This window comes from Populus euphratica, unplaced genomic scaffold (assembly GCF_000495115.2).
Source record: "Populus euphratica unplaced genomic scaffold, PopEup_1.0 scaffold160.1, whole genome shotgun sequence".
Lineage (NCBI taxonomy): Eukaryota > Viridiplantae > Streptophyta > Magnoliopsida > Malpighiales > Salicaceae > Populus > Populus euphratica.
Window position 1 is genome coordinate 59,930 of NW_011500045.1, and position 16,181 is coordinate 76,110.

Below are 16,181 nucleotides of genomic sequence, written 5' to 3' on the forward strand. Positions count from 1 at the left end.
TTATCAGTGGAAAATTTGAATGAGAGTCGCCACCTAGTATTCTGGTAACTAGGAACCCTAACTGGTCTCAGAGATCGGGTACGGAGATTGGTTGCGTAAAGGGAAGTTGCATTGTTTTGTTTGATAAAATATGAAATCATGTTGTGGTATCTAATTATATGTGTATCTAAGGTTTAAGAAAAGTCCTCCTTTGTAAGGAGATCTTTATCTTATCGGGTAAAACCTAGTTGTTCTATGTCGTTACTAAAACCAAATAACCTTTTAATATCAAGAATACGTGTTACGTATAACCTCATAATCCCTGATACTAAACAAAACAAAAAAAAAATTGCTTGTTGTTTTTGATATTTTGGCCAATGTTCTCTTGACTTTAATAAACTGGTTATTAAAGCCAAAATGCATGCTAAAATATTGTTTTTGATGTATGAAAAATGCAATATGATTTTTTTTTATTTTTGTAGCTTTGAGACACTTGGCCGTATGCACAAAAATATTTTTTTTTGTTGATTTAATTTTTTTTTTTAGTTGATAAAAAAAACCCGGGTATTTTTAATAACATATTGGAATTTTTTTTATGACATAAAATATAGACCAATACTAAGCAAAAAGGCATAAATAATAAAAAAAAAAGAAAAATATAAAAAATATAAAAAAATTATTTTTTTAAAAAATGGGTCGGACTCGGCCCAGATTAGTGGGTTGGGCCGGACCCGGCCCAAAACCAAATGGGCTGGTTACTGTACAAGCTTTTAGAAGCCCTTTCTAATCAAGCGTATGTAACTTGGTTTGATAAACTTTGGTCTCATAATCCATAGGACCTGATAAAGGCGTGGTAATCTACTATTATCCGTGTTTGAAAAATGCTAGTATGGGACAATTCTTTTTATATATATACAGCCTTTTCAAGTCTTTGCTTGAAGCCTTTGGAAAAGATTAAACAGAAGGTCACCTTTGGATAAAAAAGAAAGAAAGAAAGAAAGAAAGAAAAAGAGTTTGACTTAAAGACAATTGCATTCCAAAACCTAAGAAAACCTATAATGGGAACTGCTTAAACCAGTCTTTAGTATGCATGTTAAACGTTCTAGTAGGCATGCACAATTTCAAGCTCTAGTTGTTGTTAAAGATTTCTTCTAGAAAACCGGTCATTTTCTTTACTGCTGAAAAACAAAATACCAAAAAAAAAACAAAAAAACCTAAAAAGCCCTTCATGCTGATGTGGAGAAAGACGAATAAAAGCATTGGCAGGAGCATGATAAACAAGGTGGACTCAATGGAAAAGTGGAGATTTCTTCATTTGAAATAGAACAATGCAACAAATATATGCCAACAACTGACTACAAACATACGAGATAAGCTCATACCGAGGGAAAGGTTTTATGAAACCTTGGGGATCTATGTTTCAAGATAGGTAAGAATGCATGCATCATCATTCCACTTTTAAATATTGCATTCTGTTGGTGACTTGTTTGATAAGTTAAAATCCAGCGAGTTTGTGGATAAAGAAGGAATCATTGAGGGAAGAGTAACAAAGAGTTTAGTTTTGACCAGAGAAAGGAAGGGAGCAAGTTACAAGATTGGTCTTTCTTAAACTGTGGTGTTACAAACCACATAGAGGATATTGGTTCTGGTTAAAGGGGATTGGCGAAAGGAATCTCAGTTTATCCTAACCACACAGAGGATATTGATTCTGGTTAAAGGGGATTGGCGAAAGGAATCTTAGTTTATCCTAACCACACAGAGGATATTGGTTATGGTTAAAGGGGATTGGCGAAAGGAATCTCATTTTATCCTAACCACCCATAGGATATTGGTTCTGGTTAAAAGGGATTGGCGAAAGGCATCTCAGTTTATTCCAACCAAACATTATATTAGCTGTGATACAAAGGAATCGTAGAAGGGGGTTTTTAAGTTAACCAAGCTTTAGGAAGATTAGTTTTGGAAGACCAAATTTTGTTTTTCTTTACAAAACTTACTATGCAAAGTATTTGCTCCGTAAGTCTTGTAAAGAGGGGGCATCTATTGTAACCCATTTTTGGATCCCCGCGTAAAATATATATATATATATATAGAAAAATAATAAAATTAAAAAATAATAATAACTAATTTAAAAATAATAACAGTAAAAAAAGGGATGTCAGAATGCTCAGAAAATGGTGAAAAATTAGTTGAGGAGGTTTACAATTACAAAGATTAAAATTTGGCAGTATTTTGTTAACTAATGAGAACCCTGTTGACAAAGAAAATTCAATTTTAGAAAGAAAAATCCAAAATAAGATGTTTATGGATTTAATTAAATTTTAATAAAAGGTTTAATTGAATTTATGGAGGTTTTGATTGCAAGAAAATTTGATTTTTGAGTTAATTTGGGCTTTTATTAGCAGAAATTAAAGTTATGGGGTCAAAATATAATTTTTGAGAGTTAATTTGGTCAAATCAGGGGCTTAATTGCATAAATATTGAAATTTGATGGCCAATTAGGGACTTAATTGAAGAAATCCAAAACCAAGGACCAAATTGTGAAACATGCCCAAATTGAAGGCCTGATTTTGAATCTGACGTGTTTTGGCGCCAATTCTCATTTAAATAAAACGACGTGTTTTGGGAAAAACGACGTCGTTTCATGCACTATTCATAAAAAAAAAACAGAACAGAAAACTCAAAACGATGTTGTTTTGAACAGCACCATCATCTTCTTCCCCTAGACACGCAGAGAATAGGGGAAGAAAATGTGTTTTTCTCCTCTCTTTTCACCTATCTTTTTACTGACAATTCACCTTCAAAAAGATGCCGACACAACCCATTTTCCACGTGCTCGAAGAATGGTGAAGGAGTAGCAGCATAGTGGTCGGCCCAGCCACGTCCCCTCCCCTGTTTTTTTGCCTATACAAGCAGGGGAGGCAACAAGTCATAAAAAAAAACACACACGAAGAGAGGGAGAAAAAGAAAGAGAGAAGGAAACCAAACACGAGAGAGATGAGAAGAGAATAGAGAGAGAAAAAAAAAAAGAGAAGAAGCAGAAAACTATGAAAAATCGAGGAGAGAGAGAGAAGAAAAACACAGCAAAACGCCGGCCACCATATCTCCACCGCCAGCAGCACCGCCCCGACGTCAATCCCAGGTAATCTTCGGCTACCCTGTTTCTTTATTCTTTCAGTCTACATTAACATGCAGAACGTGAATTAATTCACGTTCTGCAGCAAATAAAAGGGGGGGCTGATTACTGCACTACCACAAAGCAACTTCAAATGGGAAACACCATGGATAAATAACACAGTCTGCACAATGAGTTGTGGGAGCAAGGTATGGGTTCCCCTGATTGGTGTTACTGGATACATTAGTTATGCCCCAACACTAGTAACAAGACAGTTGGGTGGAATGCAATATACACCAAGAACTTTGGGTTTAACTGATTTCTTTGGTTTATTCAAACATCAGCCACACCTCAAAGAAATGGAACTCATTCGATAAGACTGGGAAAGGTCTGTACTGGTGAAAAAGGAAGAAGACAGCATGTTTGAATCATCTGTCAGCCAGAATTATGCAGTTTGGAGAAATGGAAAGCTTTCTGGGGTCATTGAGTCTTCAAAACTTGAACATCTTGAGTCCGTAATAGAGCAACCAAAAAGAAAAAGGATTAATCATGAGGAAGAACTAAGAAGACAGTTAGAGAGATGCAGCACAAACCTCGGCAAAAGCAAAAGGCAAACACAAATCCTGGAAAAACAATTAGAAGAAGAAAATACAATAAGAAATTGTTTGAACCAACAATTAGAAGAGAAAGAGGAGCAATTAACATCTTGCAAACAATGGCAGAGAAGAGAAGAGATAGCTGAAGTAGCTAAACAAATCCAGGATGAGTTGAAGGATCTCAAAACTGAAAATGATAAACTAGTTCATAAACATAGGCTCACAGAAAAAGAGTTAGCCAAAATCAAGAAATCAGCGCAAGACAAGATAAATACAGATAAAGAGATATTGGCTTCTGTAAAGAGAGAAAGGAGCAATTTCATAGGAAAGATGGAAATTGAGAAAGAAAAGACCAGACAAGCCCACCTTGATATAGAAGAAGAGAGAAATATGCGTGCCCAATATATGGTACAATTGGAAGAGGAGAGAAGTATGAGAAAGGCTGCTGAGGCTGATATGAGAGATTACCAGCAAAGGGCTGAGTATTCAAAAGAACAGATAATGATACTACAATCCAAGCTAGAGATGCAAGAAGTGGGGTTGAGAAGTCATTATGGTGTGATAGAAGAAGAGTTATATGAGTTGAAGCAAGAGTACCAGGAATGTCAAGACTATATTAACAGCTTTGCAGTTCAAATGAACTCCAAAAACACCGAGCTAGACATTGAAAGAGAAGAATTACAAAGAGCTAAGACTACATTATCATTGTTAGAAACAATAGTCCGAACATTGGAAAGAAGCAATGAAGTCTTGGGAGCCAACAACGAAGTGAGCATCACAAATAACACTTTCTTGCATGACCAAATAAGACATATGGCGAAATAGGTCGAGCAAGTGGCCCGCTATGCCCAGAGGATGCAACAATAGGCAACCCAAGTTGGAAATAATGCTACAAAGTATCGAGAATACTTGGGGTCTCTCACTTCCTTTATTAATGACTTAGCCAATAAGGGAAATGCCTTTTAGAGTAACAATGTATTTAAGCTATTGCTATTTTGTAAACTTTTAATCACCTTCGGTTAGTTATAAAAAGGCCATCTTTCTTTCCAAATTGAGTTTTGGGTAGTTAAATCTGATAAAGAACTTGGCAAACACTCTTTACAGCAATCAGTTTGGCTTAGAGATCTTGCTTAAAGGATTACGAAAGTCATGAATCAGTTCATCAAAATATACGCATCACATATGCATCTTATTATGCATCATATATCTGTTTATAATATGTCATTTGCATACTCCAGTGAAACATAGGTCCCCCACCCAAGGTCCATTACACCAGAAACAAAGCAAGAATGGAACACAAAGAAAGGGCTCTTCTAGAATCCTGCTACCAGAGCGAGCTAGAATTAGTGAAAAGTGGGGAGGGAATATCTGCTCAGCCAACTACAAGTTTGCCTACAGCATCTCCAATTATAGGGGTAGAGTTAGTAGCGGAACAACATTCTGCGCCAACCATCCCTATCCGGTTAGCTCACATGCCACCTATCGAAGATTTAACACCGAATAGGCCTTCTGAAAATAGGTCTAACAGTTTCATCAGCCAAGATAAGATATCTGCATTAGAAGAACGATTGAGAGCTATAGAAGGAAATGATTGGTTCGACCCAATGCGAGCAGCTGAGGTGTGTTTGGTACCAAACATCGTGATACCAAAAGATTTCAGGGTCCCAGAATTCACCAAATATACAGGCTTAGAGTGCCCAAACACGCACCTTCGATCTTACTGCAATAAGATGGTGGAAGTAATCCATGATGATAAAATGCTTATCTATTTTTTTCAAGATAGTCTGTCAGGCTTTACTTTAAACTGGTATATGCGGTTGGAAACAAGTAAAATCAAGAAATGGAAAGATTTGGTAGAGGCATTTCTCAAACAGTATAAATTCAACCTGGAAATAGCTCCAGACCGAACAAGCTTGATGTCCATGGAAAAGAAAAGCCAGGAGTCAGTTAGGGTGTATGCACAAAGATGGAGGGATGAGGCGACACATGTCCAACCCCCTTTAATCGAGACCGAGATGGTGACTTTATTCGTTAATACCTTTAAAGCACCTTACTATGAGCATTTAATACCTTTAAAGCACCTTACTATGAGCATTTAATAGGCAGCTCCTCTCAGCATTTTTATGACGCTGTACGCATATCAGAGAGGATAGAGCAAGGTATTAAAGCCACGCGCATAACGGAGCCTCTAGAGAAAAACGGTTATTTAGGAAGAAGAAGAGAAGGGGATGTTAACAACTTAGAAGGAGGTTATAAAGGCAAGAGAGTAAATTACCCTAACCCACAAATGGCAAGAGAGTAAGTTACCCTAACCCACAAATACCTACCCCGCAATTCACCAACATAAACTTTACCAAGCCCTTGCACCTAAATTCGACCAACCAAAGCAATCACCCACCAAACAACCTAAAATTCAACCAACCAAATCAATAACCCACCAAACAACCAAAACAATTATCAAAGGCCATATACCAAATATACTTCTGAGCAATTACCTCCATTACCAATGCCTTTAAAAGATTTATACGCTAAATTGCTAAGCATTTGGCAAATAACTCCAATCCTTCTACCACCAATTCAACCACCCTTTCCTATATGGTACAAGCTAGAACTAGCTTATGAATACTATGCCGGTAATCCTGGGCATGCAATTGAAACTTGCTATGCTTTTAAAAGGAAGTTGTTAGAACTCATAAAAATGGGGTGGGTATCTTTCGAAGACGCGCCCAACATCAATTCAAATCCATTGCCTAAACATGCTCCTGGTAATTCGGGAGTGGGCATGATAGAGGTTGCCAATCAAAAACAAGTATTGAAGGTGTCTATGAAAAGGCTGTACGACATGTTGTTACAATCAGGGTTACTAAACATGAACATTCCATGTCAGTTGGGAGGTGATAACTATTGTGAGTTCCACAGGATGGAGGGACATCATATTGAGGATTGTATCAAGTTTCGCCATAAGATTGAAAAGATGCTAATCATGGGAGAATTAAGACTTGAAACCACGGGGGGCAACCAAGAGGTGAGTATGATGGAAGGCCAAGATAAATTGTCAAAGGTGTGTAGAGTTCAAACTACAGCTAATAGGTTACCAAAACTGATCCTGACTAAACCTTCATTTACACCAAAAGATCACAATGCAATGCCATATAGCTATGGTTATGCCTCGAACAGTCAAGCCCCCATCCCTTTATTTCATACTAAGATCAGTGGGCTAACACGGAGTGGCTGTTGTTTTACGCCGGAGGAGTTAAAGAAAGCCAAAGGCAAGGAAGTGGTGGATCTTGACAAAGAAACAAAGGTAAATAAGCCAGTAACGGAAGATGAGGCAAATGAATTGTTGAAGTTGATAAAGCACAGTGAGTATTGTATAGTAGATCAACTCAAAAAGACTCCAGCAAGGATATCTCTCACGTCCTTGATACGTAGCTCAGAGCCAAAGGAATTCTGTTGAGGAGGTTTACAATTACAAAGATTAAAATTATGGTGGATATCTCTCTATGAGAAAGGCTGCTGAGGCTGATATGAGAGATTACCAGCAAAGGGCCGAGTATTCAAAAGAACAGATAATGATTCTACAATCCAAGCTGGAGATGCAAGAAGTGGGGTTGAGAAGTCATTATGGTGTGATAGAAGAAGAGTTACATGAGCTGAAGCAAGAGTACCAGGAATGTCAAGACTATATTAATAGCTTTGCAGTTCAAATGAACACCAAAAACACCGAGATAAAGAGATGATTTCCCACTGCCCCACATAGACATTTTAGTTGACAATACTGCTCGTAGTTCCACATTTTCTCTTTTGTTTTTCTTTTCAATCATTGTTGGACTTTTTCTTAACCTTCCCTTTTCTATTGATTCTATTAGGGTCTTCTCAATATCTCTCGTTTGCCCCCAGTGTGGGGTGTGATCCTAGCCAGGGCTATTATAAGAAAGAAACGTGATTCAGCTCAAATGGGAACTACAAAGGATGAATTTATTAGAAAAGTGAATGGATGACAAAGATAGCCTTTCCTCATTTCAAAACGCATGTTGTTAGGATTGATAAACCTTGTTCTTATCCTAGGAAAATATATGTGATCACAAAGATGGTTAACTAACCATTTATCTATGCAAATTCAAAAATGCTAGTAGAGACAAGGTTTTATCTCAGGGTTAGTCTTGGGGTTTATTTTGGTTTGGTCACCTCTTTTTCTGGGAAATGCTTAAATTTCATCTTTGAGTGCTTTATGATGCATTTCTTGTAATCATGCACAAAATCAGTTCTTTCCAGATAAATGACATAAGTGTCGTGAGATCAAGGCAATGACAGGGTTCTTTACACAAAGAATGCATGGCCAAACTTTATTGTATTTATTTCAGGAGAAAATTGAACACATTTAGACATAATATCTCTTTACAGAGTCAGAATTCACAGGTCTAGTTAGATCTTCTCCATCCATGCTAGATAATTTCAGAGCTCCGCCTGAGAAAGCTTTCTTTACTATATAAAGACCTTCATAATTTGGAGCCCATTTGTTGTGGTCTTCTCTTGGTAGAGACAAAAGTTTCTTGAGCACTAGATCTCCTTCTTGAAACACACGAGGTCTAACCTTCTTGTCATATGCCTTAGTCATTCTTTTCTGGTAAAGTTGATGATGATAGATGGCGGCTATCCTTTTTTCACTGATCAAGTTTAACTGTTCATATCTGACTTTGGTCCATTCAGCCTCTTCTAACTCTGAATTCATCAACACCTTTAATGATGAGATTTCGACTTCCAACGGCATTACTGCCTCTATTCCATATACCAACGAATATAGCGTGGCTCCGATCGAGGTTCTTATTGCAATGCGATATGCATGGAGAGCAAATGGCAACATCTCATGCCAATCTTTATAGGTGACTACCATTTTTTGAATGATTTTCTTGATGTTCTTATTGGCTGCTTCCACGGCCCCATTCATTTTTGGCCTATATGGTGAGGAATTTGAATGTTTGATCTTCCATTTAGTACAAAGCTCCACTATCATTTTGTCGTTGAAATTTTGTGCATTACCAGTCACTATCTTTTCTGGCAGCTCATAACGACAAATCAAGTCTTTCTCTAAGAACCTCTTTACCAATTTCTGAGTTACATGAGCGTATGAATAGGCTTCTACCCATTTCGTGAAATAATAAATGGCTACAAGGATGAATCTATACCCATTGCTAGCCTTTGGGTTAATAGGCCCAATCACATCAATTCCCCACATTGCAAATGGCCAAGGAGATACCAGATTGAACAAAGGGGTTGGAGGTGCATTGACTTTATCACTATGCACTTGACACTTGTGACATGTTCTGACATAGTCAATGCAGTCTTTCTCTAATGTCATCCAGAAATAACCAGCCCTTTGTATTTTTCTTGCCATCATAAGTCCGCTAGCATGTGTTGAGCAAATCCCTTCATGGACCTCTCGCAAAGCCGTTCTAGCATCTGTTGCATTCAAACACCTTAGTAATGTTCCATCGAATGATCTTTTGTACAAAATCTCTCCGTCGAGATAAAAGCCCATGGTCAATCGCCTTAAGGTCTTCTTATCCACCTTCGAAGCTCCTTCTGGATATTCCTGCATCTGAACAAAGTTCTTGATATCGTAATACCAAGGCTTCCCATCTATCTCTCCTTCAATTGAGTAACAATAAGCTGGGTTATTTCTGATATTAATGTGTACTAGTTGCACCCTATACCCGAGATCAATTGTAGCCATAGCAGCTAATGTAGCTAAAGCATCCGCAAAATGGTTCCCCTCTCTTCCCAAGTGAGTGAACTTTATCTCTTCAAAGTCCTCTACTAGTGTGGACAAGTATTCCTAGTAAGGCCTCAGCTTTTCTTCCTTGGTTTGCCATTCTCCTTTCACTTGACAAATAATCAACATTGAGTCACCATATACATCCACCTTTCTAATCTTCATCTCTAATGCAGCTTCTAAACCGAGTATACAAGCTTCATATTCAGCTATATTGTTGGTGCATTGAAAATGTAATTTAACTGAAACTGGATACAGCTTCTGATCAGGCGAAATTATCACTGCGTCGGCCCTGTTACCATATACATTCACTACTCCGTCAAAAAACATAGTCCACCAATCTATCTTTTCCTCTTCTTCCTCTATTGCCAATAAATTTTCATCTGGAAAATCAAAATCCAGCGGTTCGTAATCTTCAATAGCATTATCAGCTAAATGGTTGGCAATCACGCTCCCCTTTACAACTTTCTGTGTCATGTATACTATGTCATACTCTGACAACAAAACCTGCCACCTTTCAATTCGGTTGGAGAGATAGGGCTTGTTACGTATGTATCTCAATGGATCCACTTTTGAAATCAACCAAGTGGTATGATACAACATATAATGTCGTAATCTTTTTGCCGCCCATCCTAATGCACAACACAGTTTCTCTATTACTGTGTATCTAGACTCACATTCAGTGAACTTCTTACTTAGGTAATAGATAACCCTTTCTTTCCTCCCTGTTTCATCATGCTGACCCAGTACACATCCCATAGCTGTCTCCGTTACCGTCAGATACAAAATTAAAGGCCTTCCTAACACAGGAGGAACAAGCAATGGCGAACTTTGCAAATAATGCTTGATTTTATTGAATATCTCCTCACACTGTTCATTCCAAGTTCCCAGATTCTTTTTCCTGAGCAATCGAAAGATAGGTTCACATGTGGTAGTTAGTTGAGCTATAAATCTGGCAATATAGTTTAACCTCCCCAAGAATCCTCTCACTTCTTTCTCTGACTTTGGGGTTGGCATGGATTGGATGGCTTTTGCTTTGTCAGGATCCACCTATATGCCTTTGCCACTTACTACAAATCCTAACAGCTTGCCGGACTTAACCCCAATTGAACATTTTGCAGGGTTGAGCCTTAGTTCATACTTTCTCAATCTCTCGAATAACTTTCACAACACCTTGACATGATCTTCTCCCTCTTTTGACTTTGCAATCATATCATCTACATACACCTCAATTTCCTTGTGTATCATATCATGGAATAGAGTTATCATGGCTCTTTGATAAGTGGCTCCTGCGTTCTTTAATCCGAACGGCATAAGCTTATAACAGTAAGTTCCCCGAGGGATAACAAAAGTCGTTTTTTACTTGTCTTCTGAAGCCATCTTTATCTAATTGTATCCTAAGAAACCATCCATAAAGGAATATGTGGAACTACGAGCAACATTGTCAACTAAAATGTCTATGTGGGGCCGTGGGAAATCATCTTTAGGGCTAGCTTTGTTCAAATTCCTGAAATCCACGCAAATTCTAATCTTCCCTTCCTTCTTAGGTACAACAACAATGTTGGATACCCATTGTGGGTATTTAACAACTTCTAGGAATCCAGCATTCCATTGTTTCTCGAGTTCCTCTTTCACTTTAATCCATGTATCCGGATGTGCTCTCCTCAACTTCTATTTGATTGGTTTACAACCTTCCTCTAATGGGATCTTGTGTACCACGATGTTTGTGTTCAACCCAGGCATATCCTCGTAAGACCAAGCAAAAACATCTGCATACTCATGTAATAGAGCTATTAACTTCGCCATTTGCTTAGGCGTGGTCAATGTCCCTATTTCAATTCTTTTTTAGCTTGATCACTACCCACATTTATAGTTTTGAGGTCTTCAGCAGCAAGTTCCCAGGCTTTTTCATGTTGCTCTACTAGCTTTGTGAATTCTCTGATATTGCTTTCATCCCATTCTTCTTCTTCCATCATTGTCACATGTTTGTTAAAGTTTGGCCATTCATTCTTGATGTTAAATGTATGTGATGTCGGGGAAGATTCGCTTTCAGGGTTCCTAAAAGCGGAAAATGTTTAATGTAAAGGCAAGCATAAAAACAAATGAATGTATAGAAAAAAGTTATCTTATTGCTTAGGAAAGTAGGCTCAATGACAAAGACAAAATCTAGCTAATATCATGAGCCTTGATTATCAACCAGAAAGACAAAAGAAAACAACGATAGAAGCATATGAAGGCAAATAAAGGAGGTTTACATTTTAAACACTACTAGGGCTTCTTGGGTCACCTAGTTTTGAAACTTTTCACCTTCAGCCAGCCTTCGCACAAAAGTCTTGGTAGGGAGTTCTTCTAGAATATGAAAAGTCAATTGTGGTAGCACTTCATCTTCCCTTTCCACTACTGTTGTCGTGTTACTTCCTTTCGCCTTGTCTTCCTCCATGATGTTGATGCTCATAGTTACCACCCTTTGAACAATGTCTTCTGCTCTGTTATCTGGTTACATCATATATGCTGCCTTTGGGAAAGACACCATCAGGGGAGGGATTTCTAGTTTTTCTTTTTTAAGCTCCCTTCCTTCAATTCTAGCCATTCTTCGTTCTCTTCGTCTATTGGCAGCCCAACGATGGTCCTCCTTCTTAGGCTTATATCCTAACCCAAATCTTTGGTCAACACATCTTATCTTGATTGGCTTAATCCTTTTTGGTTTTTTAGTGATAGGGTCATATTGGAATGGGATTCCATGTTCGAAAAAGCATTTAGCTGCCATCCTTGCTGCTTTTGAAATCCTCGACTTTCTTAACATTGTGCTTTCAGGTACCCACTTAGTGTTTACAATCTCAAAGGCATGGAGATTCTCACCCGCGTAATCTTCTGCCTCAAAGAAAGGTATAACGAGATTCTTTATCATGGAGATTGTTTCCTCTACTTTAACGGTTACTAACATCCCGTTCATGATATATTTCAAACACTGGTGTAATGATGAAGTTACCGCCCCAATTGCATGGATCCAAGGTCTTCCCAGCAATATGCTATAGGATGGGTGGATATTCATCACTTGGAGTGCTACTAAGAACATTTGTGGTCCCACATACAGCTCTACCTCCAAAGTCCCAATGATCTATCTAGGCGAACCATCATATACTCTTGCTATCATGGTACTAGGCTTCATATGAGATTCGTCGATTGGCATTTCTTTCAGCATATGTTTCGGCAATACATTAAGAGCTGAGCCGTTATCGACGAGTACTTTTCCAATAAGGCAGTCTTTGCATTTTATGGTGATATACAAAGGTTTGTTATGTCCCGTTCCTTCAGCATCTAATTCATCAGCCGTGAAGTATAGGTAATTAGAAGCGTGGATCCTCCCTACCAAGTGATCCATGGTTTTATGTTCAATGTCCTAGGGTACATACACCTCATTCAGTACCTTTTGTAAGGCATTTCGATGTGGCTCTGAGCTTAGTATCAAGGACATGAGAGATATCCTAGCTGGAGTCTTTTTGAGTTGATCTACTATACAATACTCACTGTGCTTTATCAACTTCAAAAATTCATTTGACTCCTCTTCCATTACTGGCTTATTTACCTTTGTTTCTTTGTGAAGATCCACCACTTCCTTGCCTTTGGCTTTCTTTAACTCCTCGAGCGTAAAACAACAGCCACTCCGTGTTAGCCCACTGATCTCATTATGAAATAAAGGGATGGGGGCTTGAGTGTTCGAGGCATAACCATAGCTATACGGCATTGCATTGTGATCTTTTGGTGTAAATGAAGGTTTAATCAGGATCAGTTTTGGTAACCCATTAGCTATAGTTTGAACTCTACACACCTTTGACAATTTATCTTGGCCTTCTATCATACTCACCTCTTGGTTGCCCCCCGTGGTTTCAAGTCTTAATTCTCCCATGATTAGCATCTTTTCAATCTTATGGCGAAACTTGATATAATCCTCAATATGATGTCCCTCCATCCTGTGGAACTCACAATAGTTATCACCTCCCAACTAACATGCAATGTTTGTTTAGTAACCCTGATTGTAAAACATGCAATGTTTGTTTAGTAACCCTGATTGTAACAACATGTCGTACATCCTTTTCATAAACACCTTCAATACTTGTTTTTCATTGGCAACCTCTTTCATGCCCACTCCCAAATTACCAGGAGCATGTTTAGGCAATGGATTTGAATTGATGTTGGGCGCGTCTTCAAAAGATACCCATCCCATTTTGATGAGTTCTAACAACTTCCTTTTAAAAGTATAGCAAGTTTCAATTGCGTGCCTAGGATTACCGGCATGGTATTCACAAGCTAGTTCTGGCTTGTAGCATATAGGAAAGGGTGGTTGAAGGATTGGAGTTATTTGCCCAATGCTTAGCAATTTAGCGTATAAATCTTTTAAAGGCATTGATAATGGAGGTAATTTGCTCAGAGTATATTTGGTATATGGCCTTTGATAATTGTTTTGGTTGTTTGGTGGGTGATTGATTTGGTTGGTTGAATTTTGGGTGCAAGGGCTTGGTAAAGTTTATGTTGGTGAATTGCGGGGTAGGTATTTGTGGGTTAGGGTAATTTACTCTCTTGCCTTTATAACCTCCTTCTAAGTTTAGGGTAACTTACTCTCTTGCCTTTATAACCTCCTTCTAAGTTGTTAACATCCCCTTCTCTTCTTCTTCCTAAATAACCTTTTTTCTCTAGAGGCTCCAGTATGCGCCTGGCTTTAATACCTTGCTCTATCCTCTCTGCTATGCGTACAACGTCATAAAAATGCTGAGAGGAGCTGCCCATTAAATGCTCATAGTAAGGTGCTTTAAAGGTATTAGCGAATAAAGTCACCATCTCGGTCTCGATTAAAGGGGGTTGGACATGTGTCGCCTCATCCCTCCATCTTTGTGCATACACCCTAACTGACTCCTGACTTTTCTTTTCCATAGACATCAGGCTTGTTCGGCTTGAAGCTATACTTTTCTTTTCCATGGACATCAAGCTTGTTCGGTCTAGAGCTATTTCCAGGTTGAATTTATACTATTTAAGAAATGCCTCTACCAAATCTTTCCATTTCTTGATTTTACTTGTTTCCAACTGCATATACCAGTTTAAAGTAGAGCCTGACAGATTATATTGAAAAAAATAGATAAACATTTTATCATCATGGATTACTTCCGCCATCTTATTGTAGTAAGATCGAAGGTGCATGTTTGGGCACTTTAAGCCTGCATATTTGGTGAATTTTGGGACCCTGAAATCTTTTAGTACCATGATGTTTGGTACCAAACACACCTCAGCTGCTCACATTGGGTCGAACCAATCATTTCCTTCTACAGCTCTCAATCGTTCTTCTAATGCAAATATCTTATCTTGGCTGATGAAACTGCCAGACCTATTTTCAGAAGGCCTATTCGGTGTTAAATCTCCAATAGGTGGCATGTGAGCTAACCGGATAGGGATGGTTGGCGTAGAATGTTGTCCGCTATTGACTCTACCCCCATAATTGGAGATGCTGCAGGCAAACTTGTAGCTGGTTGAGCAGATGTTCCCTCCCCACTTTTTGCTTTTAACAACTATTTAAGTAGATTAGTCATCTGTGACACTTCATTTTTCACTAATTCTAGCTCGCTCTGGTAGCGGGATTCTAGAAGAGCCCTTTCTTTGTATTCCATTCTTGCTCTGTTTCTGGTGTAATGGACCTTAGGTGGGGGACCTATGTTTCACTGGAGTATGCAAATGACATATTATAAACAGACATATGATGCAAAATAAGATGCATATGTGATACGTATATTTTAATAAACTGATTCATGACTTTCATAATCCTTTAAGCAAGATCTCTGAGCCAAACTGATTGTTGTAAAGAGTGTTTGCCAAGTTTTTTATCAGATTTAACTACCCAAAACTCAATTTGGAAAGAAATATGGCCTTTTTATAACTAACCGAAGGTGGTTAAAAGTTTACAAAATAGCAATAGCCTGAATACATTGTTACTCTAAAAGGCATTTCCCTTATTGGCTAAGTCATTAATAAAGGAAGTGAGAGCCCCCAAGTATTCTCGATACTTTGTAGCATTATTTCCAACTTGGGTTGCCTGTTGTTGCATTCTCTGGGCATAGCCGGCCACTTGCTCAACCTATTTCGCCATATGTCTTATTTGGTCATGCAAGAAAGTGTTATTTGTGATGCTCACTTCGTTGTTGGCTCCCAAGACTTCATTGCTTCTTTCCAATGTTCGGACCATTGTTTCTAACAACGATAATGTAGCCTTAGCTCTTTGTAATTCTTCTCTTTCAATGTCTAGCTCGGCATTTTTGGAGTTCATTTGAACTGCAAAGCTGTTAATATAGTTTTGACATTCCTGGTACTCTTGCTTCAGCTCATGTAACTCTTCTTCTATCACACCATAATGACTTCTCAACCCCACTTCTTGCATCTCCAGCTTGGATTGTAGAATCATTATTTGTTCTTTTGAACTTGGATTGTAGAATCATTTTCTATTCTTTTGAATACTCGACCCTTTATTGGTAATCTCTCATATCAGCCTCAACAGCCTTTCTCATACTTCTCTCCTCTTCCAACTGTACCATATATTGGGCACGCATATTTCTCTCTTCTTCTATATCAAGGTGGGCTTGTCTAGTCTTTTCTTTCTCAATTTCCATCTTTCCTATGAAACTGCTCATTTCTCTCTTTACAAAAGCCAATATCTCTTTATCTGTATTTATCTTGTCTT

At 38.2% G+C, this 16,181-nt stretch overlaps 1 pseudogene; it reads right to left on the bottom strand.

The window, feature by feature from the left end:
• Positions 1-8,068: 8,068 nt before the first annotated feature.
• On the bottom strand, positions 8,069-15,905 carry LOC105107434 (uncharacterized; annotated as a pseudogene).
• Between the last annotated feature and the right edge of the window lie 276 nt (positions 15,906-16,181).